We start from the raw sequence: 8,196 nt of genomic DNA, 5'->3' as shown, positions 1-8,196 counted from the left end.
GTGTTATTCCTATGACACTGTCTGTCACATGTACAATACATGAAAACACAAATGAGTTATGATAGAACATTTTTATTCTGTCACCTCTGCTGTCCTTGAGAGCCAGGCTTCTCAGTGTGAAATAAAGGAGGTGCATATATAATAGATAAAAGGTTTAGTAAATGTTCTTTAGGTTTAAATTTGAATTGTAAGTGCAAAACAAACTCATGAGGTCCCGTGTGTGTGTGTGTGCGTGTGTGTGTGTGTTTGTATGCGCAGGCGCGCATACGTTTGCGTGCATCAGTGTGTGTGTATTACTTAGCTCTGTGTACTACTTAAGATGCCTTGAGATAATTACCAACATCATAGTAATCATGGTCTTGAAATAAAATCTGTAACCCAAAGAAACCTGGTTTTCTTAAAGAAATAGCTTATTCCAGAGAGGATGGCCAGGAGGCTACCAGATCCTACTTGGGTCATGATAGAAAGACTCTAGAGATGACTTAACGAGTCTGCCACTAGTTAAAGGTGGGACAAAATTGTGTTTCGGTAATGAAAATGATTATAATGGGTTGAAACCGACCAAATATGTTTATTTTCTGAGTTTATGGAATTAAAACGTTATTCACCTTCAGAAAATGACAGCAAACCACTTTCGTTATCTTGAAAACCAGTACATAAATGGAAAGGGCCAAGCATTTTACGACCTTCATGAACTGTACCAAGAGTAATCAAAAGAGTAAAAAAGGACAAGTGTCTCTTTATCAAATATTCCAATGAAGAAACTCCTAAAATGTCTCCCTCCCTTCATGTTCTGATCTTCGCTGACAACATTTTAGCCTCTTTCTCCCTCTTTTCGCCACATCTGGGTGAGCCAGGACGGCCAATGGCTGTCTCCTTTGGTACCTGGAGATGGTTTAAACCATGCCAGCTCCACTGTGCCCAGAAACCTTCACCCTACCCTATGTTCTAATCACAGTAACAACCACATGCAGTCTCCTTTCCCTGCTCCCTCGAGTCATTTTTGGGGCCAGCTTATGAAGCCGGCAATGCTGTAGTCTGGCTACAGCCCCATTATGTAAGTAATAAAACTTTTCATTCCTTCTCTGTGTATGGTATTTATCAGTCTTGACATCCACCCCAGTTTTGGATGGGGATCCATCCTCTCTTTCAGAGTGATCTCACCACGGACAAAAATGAAAAGATAAATATAGGATATTGCCATTGGTAACCCCCAATTAAAAACAGCATTTAGGCAAAGGCTGCTGACATCATAAAATGAGAGGTACATCAGACACTGTGTGCTTCCCATAATTTTGATAGAATTTAAATCTGTGTGTGTCAATGTGCGTGTGTATTCAGAATAAGTGAAGGTCTGTTGGATCATGGACTCAGACCTACTAGTGGGAAATACCAGTATAAAAACAGTACACATTGGTACTACTTTTCTGGAAAGACATTTGGCAATAAAATTTAAGAAGCTTAAAAGCCGTAGAGCTCTTTATCTACCTTGTAGATATCAAATCTAGGGAATAATTAATGACATGATAAAACTTTATATAGGAAAACTTGCAGTGTAATAATGTAGTTTCCTATAAAGTAGTTAATGAAAGAAGGGATATAATGTCTAGAAGTAAAGGGAATAGTTGAACAACATGCCATAAATTAAAAGATGCCTTTGAAAAAATGTGATAAGCATCAGTGCTTGAAATATATGCCATAGTGTTGGTTTTTTAAAAAGGCAAGAAACAAATGAGTGTTCAAAATGGATGTATATGGGAAGAGTAAAAACCCTGGGAGAAAATGCAGCAATGCAAACTCTGATGAAAACCAGTGTCGGAGCACTGTTCTCGAATCACCCCATGAGAAATGACAGCTCGTCAGCAAAGTCATCAGGCGGCACCCGCCCAACACTCTGAAGTTTCATGTTCACGGTGGACCATGTCTGTAAAACTCATTTCTGGCTCAAATACTCTCATAATAATTAAGGAAAGGAACCTTACCACTCCATAAAAGGAATGATAACGGGGAATGCTCCTACATTTTCAAATAAAAGATACAGATCCTTGTCAACATCATCACCTTCTTCAGCATCATGGTTTCTGTGCCTGTCAGGGATGGGCTCATCGATCACAGAGCCCTGGGGTCCTTGAAGGCAACTTTCCGTATCAAACTAGAGCACACTCATGAGAATTTCCATCTCCCTGGCAAGACCGTAAGTTCCAAAGAACCGTGTGCGCATCCTCCCTGATCCCTGCTGGAACCCTGGCTCCCAGCCCAGGAGAGAATACCTGATTAATATCTGTCAAGTGAATGAACAAATGTTCCTATAACAGATGTGCTCCTGGGGAACCAATTCTCCACTGTTTAAGCCTTCTTACTCTAATGAGAGATGGACTGGAATTATTTATAGGAAAGAATGCTACGTGCCCTGTACCTATCTAGTAGAGTGCAGTTAAATGTGGGACGCCTGCTACTTCACTATTAACACTCTCTCCCATTTCTTGTATCCAAGAAAGTATAGGCATTGAGCCAAGTAGTTCACATTCATTATGTCTAATACTCAAACCATCTTATCTCTCTGTCCATTTTGCCAGTGTGGCCATTAGGACTCAGAGAATTGGTATGACTGGGCCAAGACCACCCAGCTGGGAGCTCCCAAGTCAAGGTGACTGTTTCAGTAGCTCACATCCAGTACTAAGGATCAAATCAAGAAATGAGAGAAAATGAAAGATATCTCTAGATGTCTCCAAAGAAGGGAATAGGTAGGAATATCATCAGTCAGCAGGGAGCCTAAGTTGCTAGAAAACTCAGAAAGCTCCCAAATGTTTCAGCTGGTTTGCTCAGCTTTTTTTGAAAAGGAAATAAGGTAAGAATGGAGTTCTTCAGTCAGATGCCTAATCCTTCAGGGAAGGGAAGGCAAAACATAGTGTTGGACACGAGAGTAGCTTTTTTTCTTTTTTTTTTTTAACCCTGTTAAACATTCTTGAAAAGGTGAAACACAAAGGATGCTAAGGGAAATGGGGGCTTGAATCAGGGATTATTTTTCCCAAGTTTTTGCTAAACTTTCACTCTATGGAGACTGATTATCGGGAGATGAAGAAGAATGAGCGTTTGAAGTATTAATGTTGGACACAAGGTTCGCAAAAATGAAACAAGTATCCAAATGACGGGCTTTACCATTTCATGTAGAAATATATACACTTGGAACTTTAATTAGACACTTGACACTAAAAATGGAAATTAAAGGATTATATATGTCCTTAATAATAACCATGTAGGAGGAATGGTCAATAATGGGGAATTTAAATGCTTCCATAAATGGGATTCAAAATTCATACTGAATGGAAAAAGTTAAGATTTAAAAACAGTGAAAGACCTGTTGTTAACCAGTCTTCAGCCAGTGAAAAATGATAAAAATCAACTGGAAGATTTTACGGATGCGAACGTTTTCAGAGGAATTTTCAGCTCCTTACTTTAGTAAGAGGAATTCATTGTACCACCCTGAGACAGAAAATATTCCGGGTATCTCAGACAAAGTTAAATAATATACAAATTGACAAGATTCTTATTGTCTGTTGCAGACCATTGGTTCTCAGTACTGCCTGCATATTAGAATCACCTGGACAGCTCCAAAAATATTCATTCTGGATCCCTACCCTAATTAAACCAGAACCTTTGGGAATGAGAATTGGTGTTTTTCAAAAGCTTCCATGATGATTGTATTTTGCTGCCGGATTGAGGATCACTAATTTAGAAAGTGAAGAGTATGATTATAAACCGAATGAGTGTAAGAACCATGCAAGATTTATTCAAAACATTGCCTGGGACATGATAGATACTCAATAAAGACTTATTGAATGGATTGAGTAATTTAGTAACCCTGTGGCATATCTATAATTAGGAAAGCCTACCAATGCTTCCCACCCCATAATACCATTTTTAAAATTGCGTGTGCTGAATGATAACTTATTTTCAGTTCTCCTTGGGCATGTGTTCAAATAATATTTTCTAATTCATAATTGGAAGACATGAGGGCCCTATGAAATGAGGCTGGATTTCTTGTCACCAAAAGGAACTGGATGCCTGGCTTGCCATCATTATAAATGGTCCCTTAGCCCATAATATGGGATGAGACATTGCTGAAATTCTGGCTCAAGAAGCCATGCTTTGACACATTTTTGATGAGGACCTACTCTAAGACATATTCTATATCAGAACCAATGTATCCGTACATTTAACTCTGAAACAAAGTTCAGTAGTGACCTTTAATATAGGAGATAGTCTGACATTTTCTGTTCTATTTTATTAATTAAAAAATGTTTTAAAACTTAATTCGATGACCTACTAGGGGATTGTCAGTCACACCTTGAGAAACACTGCAATAACGGGACAGTGCAAATAGCATGGCTAAGGCAAAATAGGAAATGCCTTTCTTGCTGTGGAAGAGAACATAGATTTTCAGTGCTTATAGCTAACTCATGATAGCCTGATTTGTTACACTTGCCACACATGTATGTTTTATTGTTTACTGTCTATCTCTTGCAAGATGAATGTATGCCTCATGTAGGCGGAACTCCCAAATGCTTTGTATACCATTGTATCACGAAGTAGATATAAAAGCAGTGCCTGTTCAACATCATCACCTTCTTCAGCATCATGGTTTCTGTGCCTGTCAGGGATGGGCTCATGGACCACAGAGCCCTGGGGTCCTTGCAGGCAACTTTCCATATCAAGACAAAGGGAGTGTAGCCCTGGTATCTACCAGAATTTGGCAAGGTTTACCATTAAACCTTAATGGTAATGTCTCATTAAATTGATGAACACACAAATAATTAAGTCCCTAGTATAATGGTTTCCCAGACCCAATAACATTGAATGTAATTTTCAATTTTTTTCCAAACAGCTTTCATTTCCAAAGTCCTTGTCATACAGTTTTCATCCTCTTGAAGAACTAACTATGTCATTACTGTTTTGTTTTTTTTTTTTTTAAGGGATTACTAAGGAGATCCATGGCATATTCAGTGGAAAGTACCATAGGGCTCCTGCAACTCACCCCAGGGTTAAAAAAAATCATCGTTGCCTTAAATTCATGGCCCTGAAGCCAAAAATAGTATCCCTATGAATGAAAAGAGAGAAGGAAAATCTATCTTCTCAATGTTCTTCTGGGAGTAACAGTTCCTAAATATCTTGGCAGGGAAGTAGGCAGACTTTGGAAGTAAGATAGCCATCAGATCAGGAGCCTGGGAGCCAAGTGTGATGAATACCAATGAAGCTGCCAAAGCACGGCAAGTTCCTGGCCCTTGGGAAGGAATTGAAAAAAGGAGAAATAAGTGGTAAGAGGCACTGGGTGGAGGAAGTGAAGAGACAAAGGGCCACAAGGCAGAGAACCTAGGAACACAAATGCAACCCAGGGAGAGAGAACAGAGAAAAGGGAGAGGACATAGATCAATTGCTATCCACCCACCCACACACAACACACTGCAGATACCGTGTAAGTCTGTATCAGCTAGCGCTCATGGTGCCGCGTGACTCACAAGTTTCAGTTCATAGATGTGTTGTGCTTAGAGATTTATAATCTAAGCTCCTGGTGCTGATAGAGGGTAAGAATCCATTCATTCACTCAGTCAGTGATTATTTATTGAATGCTTGCCTTTTGCAAACACTAGGAATAGAATTGTCAATATAGTAGACATAGTACCTGTCCTTCAGGAATTCCTTTTTTTTTTTTTTTTTGAGTTTATTTATTTTGAGAGAGCGAGAAAGCAGGGGAGGGGCAGAGAAAGGGAGAGAGAGAGGGAGAGAGAGAGAGAGAGAGAGAATCCTAAGCAGGCTCTGCATTGTCAGTGCAGAGCCCAACTTGGGGCTCGAACTCATGAAGTGTGAGACCATAACCTGAGCCGAAATCCGGAGTTGGACGCTTAACTGACTGAGGCACCCAGGCACCCCTGGGGAATTTTTATTCTAATGAGAAATTTAGATGCAGATAATGTTAATAAGTTAATTATATAATTAATTATTGACTGCAATTTTAAGAGTTATGAAGAGGGCCAATGGTACTGTAAATACTTGAGCTAGGATCTAAAGCATGAGGAGGAGCCAAGTGGAGTATTCCAAGTAGAGTGGATAGCATTTGCAAAGGCCCTGGGGCAGTGGAAGTATGTTCCAGTCGAAGACGGTGTGGCCGGCAGGCAGCGAGAGAGGACAGAATCTCTAGGCGAGGAAGCAGGGTGTGGGCCATGCAGGAATCTGCAGGGCATGCAGAGGATTTGCCGTTTTGTCTTGAGAGAAACACGAAGCCGTTCAAGGATTTTGAACACTGTTCAGGGGGTGCCGGTGGGGAGAGAGCAGGGGCAGGATCTCACACACGTGCGCCTGTCTCAGGTTGATCCTGTGGCAAGTGTTTCTGCAGGCTGCCTGTCAGGTGTCTGGAACACCCAATTCCAATCCCAGCCGATGCGGATCTGTGGGACAGAAGAGCTTTCGTCCTGTTACTGGATCCTCTTTCAGCGTATCCCTCAATCTGTCCAGTTTATTGTGCAGAGAAGTTCCCTAGCTTAAGTCGTTTCTCATTAGAGAATGATTTGAAAAGGAAAAGGCTTTGCCTGCCTGTTACTACTGAAGAAAATGGTCTTGGGCGAGAGAGGCTTCCCTTCATCTGGGGCCGGTAACTCAAGCACTCCAGTAATGATTTGCCATAGATCCTCCTAAATCCTCATCATCTCACCCTTTTAATCCTCAGCTCCTTCTCTACATATCAGGCTTGGGAGGGCACAAATCCCCTTCTTCATTAAGAAAAACCCACAGCCCCGTAACCTGAGAATGTAGATCCGTCCATGTAGGAGTGCGGCTGCATGCATCTTGGTGAAATTTTGATGACAATGGAATTCTACTTTCCACATGGGGGAATCGAGAGCCACAGGCCTTGGGTCTCCAAAAGGGTCTGGCTCTCCGGAGCGCCCTGTCTAGACAGCTAAGATGCATCTTTCCAGGTTTCCTTATGGTGCTTTTAAGATTAGATCAAATTCAATCTGACCAGGAACTATGGTTTCTTAATAAATAAATAAATTAATTAATTAATTAAAAAAACCTATTCTTGAAAAAAAATTCAGGTGTGAGAAATCTGAATCCATGTGGGAGCGCTCGAGTTTAGACCCCACATCTGACAGGGAGGGAAAATTGGGAAAATCCTTTTAAATATTTACTAAGCAGTTATTGTGTGCCAGGGACTGGGCTGAAGCTTTAAATGTACCATTTCATTTGATCCTTGTAACTATTCTATGAAGTAGCTGCTAGTAACGTCTGCATTTTGCAGATGAGGAAAATGAGGCTAAAAATGGTTCATTCACTGCCCAGGACTGTAATGGAGCTGGGATCTGAGCCCTGTCTATACAACCCAAACACCTACTGTTTTAATTCCAATACAACACAGTAAGATTGATTATGTAAAACATAGCAACACCGGGGCATGTTTCCTAGTACTGTCCAGTACTGTGAAGGTAATAGCTCAGGCTGGCATCTAGGGAAGGTGGTCCTTTAAGGGTTAGAAATCAAACCCTTGCGGGCACCTGGGTGGCTCCGACTCTTGGTTTCAGCTCAGGTCATGATCTCACGGTTGGTGAGTTTGAGCCCCGCGTAGAGCTCTGCACTGACAGTTCGGAGCCTGCTTGGGATTCTCTCGCTCTCTCCTTCTCTCTCTCTCTGCCCCTTCCCCACTCACACTGTTTTTGTCTCTCTCAAAATGAATCAACTTAAAAAAAAAAAAAAGAAATTGAGCACTTCCCTCCCCTTCCATAAAGTGTCCCAAAAGACCAAAAGAATTCAAAAACAGGAAGAAAACCAGAGATGATGCCATACCCATGTCAGAAACTTGCAGGAATTTCTGCTGTGGTACAGAACATGGAATGGGTGCAAGGGAACTGAACCCTGGGGAGGGGGCGGGGCAGGCTGTGGGACAAAGGGGTTTTCCCCCTCCGGTTCCTCCTACATTGTGGATTAGTCACCCACAGTGTCAGCCCAGCAGGGCAGAGCTTCCATGAGAGGAAAAGCCCAGGGGAGGTGGACTGCATGTTGAGAGGCAATTTAAGAACAGCTGGGTAGATTTATTTTTTCTCTCTGCGTCTATGATGCCAAGAAGGTAACAAAATATTACCTACAGCAAACATTTAAATCAGAGCGCGCAACTCATGCAAAACACAAACTGCTCCTACATCAGAG

This window comes from Panthera pardus, unplaced genomic scaffold, assembly GCF_024362965.1.
Source record: "Panthera pardus isolate Hobbes unplaced genomic scaffold, ASM2436296v1 HiC_scaffold_2, whole genome shotgun sequence".
Taxonomy (NCBI): domain Eukaryota; kingdom Metazoa; phylum Chordata; class Mammalia; order Carnivora; family Felidae; genus Panthera; species Panthera pardus.
The sequence above is the reverse complement of the archived record's forward strand: the minus strand, read 5'-3'. Positions refer to the sequence as shown.